Genomic DNA, 15,237 nt, shown 5'->3' with positions numbered 1-15,237 from the left:
AGATGAATGACAGTTTAAAATGAAAAGTAGTTTTAGAGGTCAGTGGAGCTCACGTAATTGTAAAAGCAAACATTTAATTTTTGAATAATTTCCTGCTTTCACCCTCAGGTTCAGCCTGTAACAGTAGCCACGCCCTAAACTTTCACTATAGACTGAGTTGAATGGTGATTGAAAAATTTGATTGAAGTTTTCTTGAATGGTAAATGTTTTGATGGTGCCCAGGAGGTTAAATGTTCACTCATTTCAACATTTACATTAGTCAATAAACAAGTTGGTCAAGTGAATTTATTTTGACCATAAATATTCTGACATCAACTTTGAGCCAAATGGAGACATTACGCCACCTTGAAAATTATAAGGTTTTGCTGGGTTCTGAATGATTTTGAGATATTGAGCTTCAAAGTTTTTGTAATCCATATAGCAAACAGTATGTGTGTAACATTTGTTTTTTAAATGAAAAGTCTTAAAATGTAAACAACTTATAAAAAAACGTCCCATAATGTAAATAAGTTGTCATTTAATAAGAATATGTCAATAACTCAATTTTGACAAAAATGTCAGATAGAACCTTATAATTCTAAGGTGACGATTATTGAAATACTTTGGGTTCAGTTTAATATCTCTGAGTTTTGATTGCACACTTTTTGCAGAGTTTAAGACATTGTTAATAAAAAATAAAATTTAAATAAAAGTCTTCATTTGCAGAAGTAATTAGCCGGTTTTGCAAATGTATTTGTGGAAACGTTAAAGATTAAAATCTTGTTTGTCTCTCACTCATTCAAGAAAACAAGATGTGAAAGAACATGACAGACTAGATGTGTTGAGAATGCCGTTATTTGAGAGTGTGTATCAGCCGTGACTCAGGCTGAATTATGGTCAGCATTGCACCATACCAAATACTAAATTGGAGAAGTCATGTCATTTATTGGTTTGAGCTACTCTGATGTTTATTACCTCATTTTAAAAACTATTTTTACAGCTGTATTTGCCCTGCAGGGGAAATAGTTTTTCTCTGAGCATACCCTTTCTTTAACAAAGTATGCATTATTTAAGTATTGGCTTTGTCTCAGATGTTTCACCATATAGACGAAATTGAATTAGTAGCTAATAGAATGAAAATTGCGGATGTGCACCACCTTTTAAAGAGTTACTTTCAGTATGTTCATTCATTCATTCATTTTCTTTTCTTTTCTTTTCTTTGCTGAATATTTTAGGTTTAAAGATTTTTTTTAGAAATAAAAAGTAAAAAAAAAAGTGCAATTCAAGTGATTTGTAACAATCCAAATGTAATTTTTGGAGGACAAAATCTTACTGACCTCAAACTGCTGACACAAAACAGATTTAACATTTTTGTACCAAAGTTCTGACAAATTAATCTTGTTAGAAATTTTTAATCATTATAAAGACAAAATTATTTATAAAGAGTTCTTTATAAAATTAATCCAAATCATTTAATTGTCAAGCAGTGGAGTATCTGATCAGTACTGGCAAAAGGTAATTGCCTTGACACAAACTTGTAAAAACACAGCAAAAAAAGCCATACGTAATTATAATCTGAGCACAGTTTGAGGCATTTTTCATATTCCTTCTGAATCTCTAGTGGAAACGAGAATAAAGGGGTCTTGTTTGTCAGGAGAAAAAAAAAGACTTGTACTATTCACATTTGCATTGCATATGTAAATTTCCTTTGTTTTCTCTTAGTACAAAACACAATATATCACTCCAAATCACTGACTGACTATAAATCTGAATGAATCAGAATCAATTTCTTGTGTAATATGGGAGTGTCTGAACCATGCTAACAATAGAAATCTCCCTTGACACACAGAGACATAGCACCTAAGCCATACATAAGCATGACTTAAGTGTGTGTGTGTGTGTGTGTGTGTGTGTGTGTGTGTGTGTGTGTGTGTGTGTGTGTGTGTGTGTGTGTGTGTGTGGTGTGTTTGTGGTGTGTGTGTGTGTGAGTGTGTGTATGTGTGTGTGTGTGTGTAGGCCATCAATGAAGTGCAGTTGTTGTCATCATGTTCCTCTCTTCCAAAGCGACACCCCACTGTTGTCAGGACAAGGTCTCTGATGTATTGGCTGAAATGAGGGTATTGACAGGAATGTGTCCAGGACTTTTTCCACTCAACACACACACAATACGAATGGACGGCCATTAGATTGGAGATCAAACCCTGTACTCTCCTGCAAAGCCCCTTTGTTCTTCCGACCTGTCTAAATGGCAGTTTCTATACAGCCTAGATTTAGTACTGGATGGTTCTGATTCAAAGCGATATTTCACAACAAAATAATAATCAAAACATTATCATTGACTCACTGTTCACTTATAAGCAAGTTTGAGATTCTTTCTTCTGTTACAAATAGTTTGATGAATTTTGAAAACGGGTAGCTATTTACTTCCATAGTATTGGTCTCCAACCTTCTTCAAAATATCTTTTTTTTCTAGTCATTTATTTGGAACCACTTGAGGGTGAGTAAACTATAATTAAATGTTCATTTCTAAATGAACGGTCACTTTAAAATATTTAGATTGAAATGCAATCGAGATAATTGTTGTACAGAAAAATTAGTTGCTGGATTATTATCCTCTTTCAAGTAAATAAAGAGTGATACAAAACCAAAATTAGAGTGATGTTAAATGATATATGGAATGACATGCATGCTATTTGGTTATATTATGTATGAGAGTGTTGGGCTGTGAAAAAAATGGTATACTTTCCGGGTCCACTGGGCTCACCTGTTGTGAGGAAACCTGCCAGACATGACGAGCCGCTCCATCTGTCTGGACAGGCTGAGCTCCCAGACTCAGGGGAGATAGATGATGACAGATATGAGGAACTGCTGATGACCCGTGTCAACAGCGTGAACTGACCCTCCCACACACAGACACACACACACATACGCACACAACTCCAGCAAATACTTGTGCATATTAAAAAATTCAATGACAAACAAGTCAAACAGCGCATGTTCTTATTATGTCAGGAGAATTATTTAACAATATTTTAAACTGCTGCATTGTCCCTATATGTTTTTTTCAAACGTCTTATTACATTAACATCTCATTTTGTTCTAAATGAGAAAGATACTTGGGTGTTTGTATTGAGTTTAACATTTCTGATACACACTATGTTGATGGAGCTGGGATTAACATCATACTGTAGTTAACTGCTTTCCAGGTCAGAATACTAAGATGGACGAATTCAATGGTAGCAGTGCTAGCTGATTAAAAACATGTATTATTTCATTGTAATCTATTCACAATGTTGCAATTGTGCTGTAGAGGTGATACAAGTTGTCTCAATGCACATAAACAAACAAACAAAAATAAGCATACAAACAGCTTTAAAATTAAATACATAACCTTGCCTTATAAAATAAAGGTTCTAATCAGGGATTTTTGTAATAAAGGAGCCATATACTGCATTGGCTTAATAAGGTAAATTGTTCTCTAATATCTACATAGTAGGTTTATGGCTTCTGTGAGTTTAAAGAATCTTCAGAAACGTTTTTATAAGCTGATTTATTAGTTCATAAAATACCCATAGAATTAGAAGGTCCATAATTGACCATATATGGCCCGTGTCATGAATATGCTTGATCTACGCTGAACATGGACAAATATAAAACCAATTTGAGTAATGTTAACCTATTTTGCTCACCAGATTTGTTGTGGATAAAGGCAAAATTGTAGTTAAACTTGACCTAAGAGAGTGATAGAGATGTATGGTGTTGTATTTTGAGCTATATTCGAAGAAAACAGCCAGGAATTATTATCAACCTCTGCATGAACAGATTACATTTGAGCAGAGTGTTTGTTAAAACATATGCATCAAATTTCACAATAAACTCGATAATTTAACAAAAGATGTAAATAAACATACCTCATGCCTCTTTAGAGTAAAGATGAATAAATGTATAATCTGTAAATCTTGCATTTTATATCCTGAGGTGATGTTGACCTTATTTTAAAATGCGAAAGTGCACTCGTTTTTGCGATTTGTTTTAAAACTTCTTGAATAGGAATAACTAACGTCAGAAAATTGAACAGAACTGCTTGCTCTACAAACAAGTGTTTGCATGACTATACAGACCAAGTAGATTAATATAATAAGAAAATATAAGTTTGCAACATCACGCTGCACAACACTTTTTAAAGTCTAAAAACCAATGGAAGTGAATGAGACTGGAAGAAAAAAAGATTCAAATGGCTGTGCTCATTCGTAGATGAAGAATAAGGTGAATTGAAACGTCTCCTGCTGTCATTGGCCAGTAACGGAAGTAAACAAATTGGCGCTCATGTTTTCAGAATAAAAGTCCCACATACATAGTAAGTGAAATATACGCTTAAAAATAACTCTGGGAGGAAAATTATCATTGTTTCACTAGAAAACGTTGTTACTTATCAAATGCTGCATGAGATGTGCATATTAATGATCTCAAAGCTTTTTTTAGGATCTCAGAAACTGATGACATGGCTGCTTGTCACGTGTGGATGAACAATCCAAATTAGGCATACATGCTAATGCAGAGGGCGTGGCCCGTGTGTCTCGTCACAGTTTGTTTTGGCTTTTGATTTGCCCATTGTCCACCAGGGTTATTTACACTTATTTACATAAGAACGATAAAACTAGTGTCTGAGGCTCACCGTATGCCCATTTCCATATACTGATCTTTTTTTTTATTCTACTATGCTTTGGTATACCAAGATTTTTATTATAGGACACCTTTAGGAATTTTTTAAGAACCCTTTAAAAATGCAAATTACATTTGAGTAGTCTAAAAAAACCTTCATTTCTGAAGAAGACTTCGGATTAAGGAAAGGGGTAACACTTTATAATAACTACACACTATGAATCATTTATTATGCATTAGCAAATATTAAATTTATTATCTGTTAAGCAATAACTCTACATTAACTAACATTAGTAAACAGTTTAGAGTAAGCAGAGTTAATGCTTAACAAATAATAAATTCACTATATGCTAATGCTTAATAAATCATTTATAGTGTGTAGTTATTATAAAGTGTTAACAGAAAAGGTTCTTAAAATGTGAAAGGTTTTCATGAAACCAACAAAAAATCTTAATTTTTGATAAAGGCAAACAAATAAGAAAAAGACAAAAATCGAGTTGATTCTTTTTACCTTAAACACACAAAGACCTTTCCAATCAAAACCACAGACCAGTGAGACAAATGTTAGCCTGACTCATGTGTCGGCCTGGGCTCTCTGCTTAACCCTTAGCTTTATATGCAGTGGGACAGCAGTAGCCTGAAGCCGGTGACCTTTGACCTCCCTGGGGTCATCGATCGCCCTCCGCAAAGCCTTCATCTTGATTCTAACCCCTTCTTCTTCTTCATCACCATGTGATCCTAAAATCAATTAAATCTGACATTCCTCTGAACTGAAGTCATTTCCTCATTGCCTCCTATTCATCTTTCACTGTGTAGCCATTCAGCAAGTCTGACTCTCGCTCAGATGACAAGTATTGGCTTTCTCTCGTCTGGTCGCACGGAGTGTGTGAGGAATGTGTGCGAGCTTCAAACAACCTCCTGTTGGATTCGCAGCCCATTCTGTGCATTCCTGTCTCGCTGCCAGCTCTACCGCTGCCAACTCTCCCACAGAAGCTGGTATCGGGGAGAGAGAGAGAGAGAGAGAGAGAGAGAGAGGAGAAGGGCAAAGAGGCAGACAGATTGAGAGAGAGAAGAGAGCTTCCATCTGAAGCAACGTTCACACCATGAGCGACTCGTGGCAGCAAAGCGTCAAGCATCCATTAATTTCAATGGAGAGTGAGCGACTTCTGGCTACCATCGTCTAAGTAAGCGTCAGCGATCGTTGGGTATCGGATGTGGGCGTGTCGAGTAACTCGACAAAGTTGAGAATCCTTCAACTTTATGCAAATGAAGAGGAAATTTCTTGTATGACTGCCAATAGAGAACGGGAATGTGTCATTACAGCACATTGCATTCTGGGTATTTAGGACAAGGGAGTCTGTTTTCATTGATCTCTATTGATTTATGGTATGATATATAGAGTAACCAGCAATAAACTAAGCACTCCTACTATAAAGAAAGAAGACAATCATATCTGGAACTGTTTTCTTTAAGCAGCTCGTTGATGTCAGTTACGGATTAATTTGTTCATTTAGTTGATCCCCTTGGTATCCGCCCTCTTTGTGTTTGTGTTTGTGCTTGGCTTCTTCACTTATACTTCCGCTGGACACAGATTGTTAAGAAATACAAATTATCAGCTTCATAGACACACGAAGAGCATTTCTTAAGGTATATACACATTAGTCCATTTTATTTAGAGTTTTTTCGAAAGATATTACTATAAAACGTAATGTAAACGTAATTTTTTTTCCTGTTGTGATTTCCATTGGTTTGCATTGTGCACTTCTGTGTTTGTCCACGAATATGACCAGCTGCAGCTCACCAAGATTCCCAAGCTCTATACGAGCATCAGCAGAGCTCACGTGATCCTCTCTTGCTTCCTGCAGATGCCGGTTGTATTCTCCAAGTTGTAGACATACAGACCCATGTTTGTGTTAGATAAATAGCCGCGATGACAGAGAACACACTTTTTTCTTGATCATCTTTGTAATTAAGTATTTTATGTACTGATTCCATTTATGTTTATTGTTTTCCCTGAACAATGTTTACTTTCAGTGGCACGTAAACCACCAAGTCCATTTAATGTAAGTCATTTCACTTGACGACCATCTTTGAAACGCCTCTCGGGCAGTATTCTCAGGCATTATGTTTAAATGGGGAAACATTAAATTCTCCAAAATTGTTTGCCAAGCGTATGAATAAACTTCATATTTCGAATCATCAAAAATTATATTAAACAACGATTGTCTCTTAAGTTTTGTTCTAAACGTTTGAATCACACAAAATCTGAATTTTTTTTTTTTTAAGTTGCCCAATTAAATGTGCATACGCACTCAATGGGAACAAGATCACGACACCAACCCTCTTTATGGCTGTTTCACATTATCATCATCCTTTGAATAATGTCTCGTCTGATCGAGCTGCTATTCTGAAGTAATTCACAACTTGGTCCTAATGGAAAATCTCCTCTCAAAATGACAGTGATCTCTGTTTACAAGTTTAAGTATTGACAGGATGTTCATTTCATAAGAATTACAAAACCAGAGAACATTTGTTTTGAAGTGTAGTTAATTCGTTCAAAAATAGCAGCTAGCTAGCTGCAACTCTCACACGGTTGCCCGCTGAAGCTAAGCAGGGCTGCACCCGGTCAGTACCTGGATGGGAGACCACATGGGAAAGCTAGGTTGCTGCCGGAAGTGGTGTTAGTAAAGCCAACAGGGGGTGTTCAACCTGTGGTCTGTGTGGGTCCTAACTCCCCAGTATATTGATGGGGACTCTAGTGAGTGAGTGCTGTCTTTAGGATAAGATGTTAAACTGAGGTCCTGACTCTCTGTGGTCATTAAATCCCAGAAAGTCCTTAAAAAAAAACCAACATCCTGGACATTTTTCTACCGTCCATCATGGCCTCCTAACCACCCCCATATTATAATTGGTTTAATCACTTTGTCTCCTCTCCACCAATCAGCTGGTGTGTGGTGTACAGTCTGGTGCAATGTGGCTGCCGTCGCATTATCCAGGTGGATGCTACACACTGGTGGTGGATGAGGAGATTCCCCTGCATTGTGTAAAGCGCTTTGAGTGTCTAGAAAAACGCGCTATATAAATGTAAGAAATTAATAATTATAGAGATTTCAAACTTTATGTGGATATATTTCTCATGTCTGTGAAGCAAGTATTTGCTGAGATTCCAGTGCTGACTGCAGATGGTCAACAACAGTCTGCAGTCATAAAGTCTGGTCTGCAGTCTTAGAAACACATGTCTGGTCCGAACCTCTCTCCTGGAGAATCATCAGTCTATTAACGATTGATGACGGGCTCCTGTACTAGAAGGCGGGGCCTCATTTACCAAATTAACCGTTAAACTTTTTCCCATTTAAATCTATACAAGTCACATGTCTTGTGTATTCTATAGTCTTTGACGTAAACTCATTCGCTCTCTGTGAATATCATCATAAATGTTACACAAGCAACCTCAAGTTGGGAACGCCCACTAACAAATTCAGTCGCCACCCAGAGTGACAAGCAGGTACAAAGTTGCTGCTAGTGTGAATGAGGCATGACACTAAGGTCTGTTGACACTCATAATGAGTCTGACTGGCCTTTATGGCTTCTATTTGTCCTATTCTTTTGAGAAGTGGGGGTTCAGTACAAAGTAATCACTAAAGTTCCTCTTGTCCCTTCTGCTTTCTAAGACCATGTTTGCACCTTACATCTACTTGCATTTTTGTCAATACTACTAGGCGATGCTGTGTTCATAATTCCCCCATAGTCTGTCTACTGACCTGAAATGTGATTGTTTTGCAGTATGTTGTGAAAAAGACAACTGCTGATAATAGGAAGAAAATCAGAATCAGAAGAGCTTTACTTGCCAGGTATGCGCAAACACACAAGGATTTCTTTGTTTGTTTTTTCTGTGCAGATCTCATATAGATAAAGAGGAAATTATTCTGACACATTAAGTACATCACTTACAGTATAACAAAAGACACATTTGACCACGTTAATAATAAGTGTAAACAGTAATGTGTGTGAACTGAGCACACGTGATCATGTCATTTATTGTTCGGTTCTGGTTGTTGCGTCTTCACAGAGAGACGGCTGGATCACTGTGAGGGCATCTAGAGGTGGGAGAAAACACTGCATGACCGTTCCAACATCAAACAGGTTTAGCCCTCCTCAGTGATGGACCCACTGAGAAACCTTATTAAAGTGCCCTATTATTGGTGACTCCATAGTATTGAATGTGCAAATAGAGACACCGGCCACCATAGTCAAATATCTACTGGGAGCCAGAGCGCCTGACATCATGTCAAATTTATAAGTGCTGGCTAAATCTAAACATAAGTTCAGTAAGACCGTTATGCACATTGGTTGTAATGATGTTCGGCTACGTCACTCTAAGATCACTAAAAGTATTGTTAAATAGGTGTGTGATCAAAGACGATGTCCGATACCGTAATATGCTCTGGTCCCCTGCCTGCTTATCTTGGTGATGAGTTCCACAGCCGACTCTCATCACTCAATGGCTGGATGTCAGTGTGGTGCCCACTGAATAACATAGGTTCTTTCACTGAAACCTAAGGGTGTGCATTGTTCACACAGCGTTCACACAATGTTTACACAACGTTCACACAGCCTGTTTATTGTGCAAATTTACACTTTATATATAGGGTGATATTACAATGAGGTAATATTTAAGTAAATGAGGGCAATTTGTCAAATGTTAAATACTCAATAATAAATAAAAGAATAAGTTTTAAACTTGATTTTTTTCCCAAAAGAAGATGAAAATTCCCTATTAATATATATATATATATATATATATATATATATATATATATATATATATATATATATATATGTGTGTGTGTGTGTGTGTGTGTGTGTGTGTGTATGTATATATATATAAGGTATTAAATATAATTTGCAAGATTAGCTTGTAATGAGCTATTAATATTCCTTTAATTTCTTCTATATAGGAAAAAAGGTCACTGAATATGATGATGTCTGTGCATCTCATGCTTTTAGAAACTGAATGGAGAATCATGAATCATTCTTTTAGTGAGCTGTGTTTGTATGTGTATGGAGGAAGCTTCAGGAAGTGTGTTGTGTTTTTGAATGGGCCAGTCGTCGTGTGTGCGTGTGTGTGTGTGTGTGTGTGTGTGTGTGTGTGTGTGCGCGCAGAAGAGCACGAACAGGAAGACGAATCGCCAGTGGCCACTGTGACTTCCTTTTGGAGGCCAGGGCCAGAGAGGGGACCCATGGGAGATGGACATAATCACGGCAATCAGCATGATTAAACCTCTTTAAACCACCCAGAGAGTCTGAAAAAGAGAAACAGAAGGAAAGTTCACCAGAGACAGAATTAAGAGTGGTTTTCTTTGAAGCCGTAGCTTAACCGTTGTGTGATATTTGGAGCTTGTTGTGTGTTCTGCCTCAGCAGCTACGAAGGAGCGATGCAGTCATGAAGCAAAATCATGTTCTTGTAACACAATTATTTGCTGAAAATGCATTAATAAAATAGAATCTGGCTCTGATTGAAGAATTAATTGGATGTAAATTAGCAAAACTATTAAAATGTGAACTTTATGTAAAAACTAAATATGAATATTTTTATTATATTATATTATATTATATTATATTATATTATATTATATTATATTATATTATATTATAATTGTACAAATAATGATAACAAAAAATTCTAAATGATTACATGATATAATAATTATTGAAATAAATTAATAGCAGTTACTCTGTAAAAAATGATATGGCCAGTTAGTCCTGACACCATATGTTTTTAATTCATTGTAACTTATTAAACTAAGTTAATCATGTTCTAACTTAATTTTATAAGCTAGACTTGAGTCAGTTTAGCATAACATAAGTTCAGTGGACTCTGTGCTGTTTTAATTTTCTCTCATTTTAGATGATTTTAAACTGCACTATTAAAATGTAATAGTAATGAAATAAAATAATAGCATTTTATTTTAAAAATTAGAATGACCTCTGTAAAGGTTTAATGTAAATGTGAAACATGATTTATTTTTATTTAATTTTTTACATTTAATTTTAGTACCGCATTTTTTTTTAAAAATTATTGCATTGCATAAAAATCAGAGGCTGAAACTACACTGCACCTAACATCAACGATTTACCTTTGTATACTTGGAATTAAATTCCATTTTTAGCCACCAAGACTGCATTTTTTTTGCTGTAACATGCAGTAAAATAGTAATAATTTAGATTATTATTACAATTTAAAATGAATGTTTTTTTCATTTCACTCTATATTACTCTTTCCGTTATAAAATTAGACACGCTGAATCTTTTGAATTTGTTTAAATCAGCCTTGAAAACACACTACTTAACTCTCGCCTATTCGTGAGGTGTGCAGTCTTGGTGTGTTTGATGTTTCTAGAGATTTGAAAGTTTTATCTATTTGTAATTGTTTTATTTTGAATGATTAAATTTGACTGTTGTTTTTATCTATTTTCTATATCTTCTTTGTGTAAAGCACTTTGAGAATTAAGTTTTAAGATGCTTCTTAAAAAAATAATTAATTACCAGGCTTCACGTTGGCGCCTCACAGCAAGAAGGTTGCTGGTTCGAGCCTCGGCTGTGTCAGTTGGAGTTTTTGTGTGGAGTTTGCATGTTCTACCTGTGTTCACGTGGGTTTCCTCCAGGTGCTCCGGTTTCTGCCACTGTCCAAAGACATGCGTTACAGGTGAATTAGGTAGGCTAAATTGTCTGTAGCGTATGTGTGTGAATGAGTGTGTATGGGTGTTTCCCAGTGATGGGTTGCAGCTGGAAGGGCTTCCACTGCGTAAAACATATGCTGGATAAGTTGGCAGTTCATTTCGCTGTGTCGCCCCCATAATTAATAAAGGGACTAAGCGGAAAAGAAAATGAATGAATAAACACAACATATTCTTATGATTAAAAGTTGAGTTTCTTCTAAACTTCTAAAATCATTGTAAAATTCTGATTTGGCAACCAAGAAACATTCTGTTATCATATTTGCTATCGATAATGAGAACAGTAGTGCTGTTTGAGCACAAACTTTTGAAGAGCAGAATTTTTGCTTAACATCCATCTTCACTGCAATTAATGCCATATTTCCATGTCTCGTTGCCTGAGCTTGTTCAGTATTATGTATAGTGCTGCATTGCAAGGCTCATTCTTCACTGTAACAGCATGTATATGTTGAAAGAGGCCTAAACCGCTGTGCTATTGAGGCTAAATGAGGGTTTTCTATCTGTCAGCATGATGGCTGACGTAAAGAGGGGACTAATTGAGCTGAAAAGTGTTTTAATTAGCGAGCACAGAAAATCAGCTCACTGGACAGAATGAAAGACTATGCATGCGAGTCATAGCTACCACACACACACATGCATACACACACACACACACACACAATTAAACCTCTTGATGTGCATATAATCACTTAACCACACATAAACGTGCACACACAGGCAGCAGTTCATTCAAAAAATGTAAATGATGTCATCGCATTGTGCCGGCGCATTATGATTAATGTCTTCAAGTGGATGTGTGTCCCTCAGGACAGGAAGTGTGTGTTTGTTCCATGCAACTGCTGTTTCCTGTGCTGGAGGTGTTGTGTTTTCCACCGTCCCAATCAGTTTGGACGTGGAACCGTTCCAAGCGGATCTGACACTCCATATACAGTCATGGGCAAAATTATTGGCACCCTTGGTATTGGTAAATATCCTTTTTATTTGACCTTTTTTATCTCTCAACATTTGCAAGAATCAATTCATTTATTGAAATAAAACACTTTAAAATGGCATTAAAGTCTTTTATCCTGTGTTTTTAACATTAGATTAGATTTTACTTGTAATTGTGTAGTGAGTACAAATGCACAGCCAATAAAAATGAAGTTCAGCATTAGAGCTGGGCGATATGACCTAAAATCAAAACCTCAATTAGTTGCGCTCTGTGTAATGCTTTGCAGTTCTTTGTTCAGTTCACACCGTCAAAATTAAACAAATGAAAAATGCATTTCGAACTTTCATTTTTAATTTCCTCTGAATACCTCAACAACGGATAATTGTCACTGTTAATTTTCGATTATAAAATTTTGGGTTGATGTATGTAATCTTAGAACAAACTTTAAAAGTGACACAGTATTGTAATTTTCCATTTTTATTTTCTGCGCTCGACGTTGGGTCTGCGGGGTGGGTGTGGAGTTCTGGATTAATGCAAAAACCAGCAGACCTACAGTTGCAGACTTTATTTCAGTTAGTTTATTTTCACTGTAATTATTAATTATAATTTTTCCCACTCATAGTTAGTTGTGTTATCATTTGTGCTGTAAATATAGCACTATAGAACTATTATTTGTGGGACATATTTTTCTAATGAAAGCATGTTTATATTCTTTATTACATTAATATAATCAAAGGAAGCAAATAATTTATGGTTATTTGATGAATTCTTTAAACTGAAATAAAAACAAACAAACATTGCATGAAATGAAGACATACTGTGGAAAAAAAGGATCACATTTCCGTTTTAATGCAAAAAACAAGTTATGTATATAAGCATATATATATATATATATATATATATATATATATATATATATATATATATATATATATATATATATATATATATATATATATATAACCAGCATCTTTCTGGCTAAATTACAATTTAACTGCTCATTTGACAATTGGAAAATAACTTATTATTGAAAAAAAAATATTATTGTAAATACACTGTAAAGCTTTTCGCTATAAATGTACAGAATAATACTGGCAGCTTGTATGCTAGCCACATACTGTGTTACAGCACCACTTCTGTATATTCTGTATACTGTAAAAATTTGCTCTGTAAATTAACAGTAAAATACTGGCAGATGCTGCTGTCCGTAGTGTACTGTTATTTTTAAAGTCTGTTGCTGTAAAAATACATTCACAAACATCTTAGGGCATACTCACACTAGGAACAGTTGCCTTTAACCATGCTGAAGCGCGATTGTCCCCCCTCTCCTCTGCCCCGACAACCTGCACTCACACTGCATAATACTTACCAAATCTGAGTACGCTTACGTTATTGTTGATGCGACTGTTCAGTTAAACAGATAGAGAAGCTCTCTTGCTTAGCACAGTGAAGATTGCTTTAGTTATATTGTTTTTGTCGTTAATGATGCAGTGGCATGCAAAAAAAATACTTTGCCGAACAGATCCACAACTTTTGACGCTTATAAATGATCATAAAAGTCAGGCAGTGTTGCAGGCATTAGGAGGTTTGCTAATAGTGCAGCTGTCATGCATCCAGGTAAGAATGTTTTAATGAATCCATATTAAATAGTCCCTCAAAAGTGATGTCGTGTCTTCAGTTTCAGGCTCGGGTTTGCTTTGCTCTCACACTGCAAGTGTACCACGCCAAAGCCCAATCGAACTGCACTCTGGCACACCTCCTTTCAAACAGGCCAGGGCCGGCCGACCAAACCGCACCCGAGCCCAATTCGGAGCACTCACACTTGTCAAACGAACTGGGAAACACACCAGGGGACAGTTCAGCATAGTGTGAGTGCACCCTAAAACTCAAGCAAACTCATTTAATTCAATGCAACGTGAAAAGTCTCCTTTGAACAAATGCTTTAAGTATGTTTTTTTTTTTCAATTACATTGTCTTTCGGTTTCTCTTTTATTAATCAGTGAGTTCTTCACTTTAAAAAATCTGTAAATTAGCAGTTTTACTTATTTTGTGATGTTATGATGATTCGTTGTTTGAAAAAGTGACTTTTATTACCATTTTTAATAGTTTAAAGTGGTGTGTTGTCTGCGTTGGTGTTGGATATTATGGTACAAAAACATTGTAATGAACTGCCAGTACATTTTCTGTTAAATTACGGACTTATTTCTCTATATATTATTTCTTATGCGTTCTACTAAAATGTCAATAGAAGTTACTTTGTTAAACTTAAGAGTTGAATATTCAACATCTAAGGCTGACAGAGCAGAGATCAACATCTCATAATGCAATTCACATTATAAACAAATAGCAAAGAAAATAAGAACAAATAAAAAACAATATCTATCCATATATGCACATAAAAATCCAGTAAAATAAAAATAAGTGAGCTAAACAAATATTTTCATACTATTACTTGCTGATGTTTACCAAGGGTGCCAATAACATTAACCGTGACTGACTCAGGGAAAATGGGGAGGGAAAAAAATGACCACATTGGGAACGCATATTTGTGCTTATTCCTAGATCTTCAAAAAAAAAGTAAAAAAAGCATGCAAAAGCCTCTCACTTGTGAAATATGCGTTTCTAATTTGATCTCTGATAAGCAGGATGCAGGGAGCTGTTGTTCCTGTCATGTGCATGAGGGATTTTCAGGCCTTCGGGGCAAATATGGATTCATATGAGACTCATGTGACTTTGACTGTGTCTGCGTCTTTAACTGTGTCTAATCGCTCTCTTTCTTTCAGTCTTCTCTCTTTCTCTCTCTCTTTTGCCGGTTTTCTTCACAATAAACAGAACACAGATAATAATGCTTGCAGGCTACAGAATTCCTCAGAATTGACAAAGGCGGATGTGTGTGCATGGTCTTAATATTCGCATTTACTGTGAAAA

The 15,237-nt window shown here is 35.8% G+C and overlaps 1 long non-coding RNA gene across 2 annotated transcripts in view; it reads left to right on the top strand.

Annotated features, from left to right (window-relative positions):
- Positions 1 to 15,237, top strand: part of LOC141379355 (uncharacterized) — a 70,577-nt gene that overhangs the window by 21,690 nt on the left and 33,650 nt on the right. The gene's annotated exons all lie outside the window — the stretch shown is intronic.

The sequence above is a fragment of the Danio rerio genome, chromosome 20 (genome assembly GCF_049306965.1).
Source record: "Danio rerio strain Tuebingen ecotype United States chromosome 20, GRCz12tu, whole genome shotgun sequence".
Classification (NCBI taxonomy): domain Eukaryota; kingdom Metazoa; phylum Chordata; class Actinopteri; order Cypriniformes; family Danionidae; genus Danio; species Danio rerio.
This window is presented reverse-complemented; position numbering and strand designations above follow the sequence as displayed.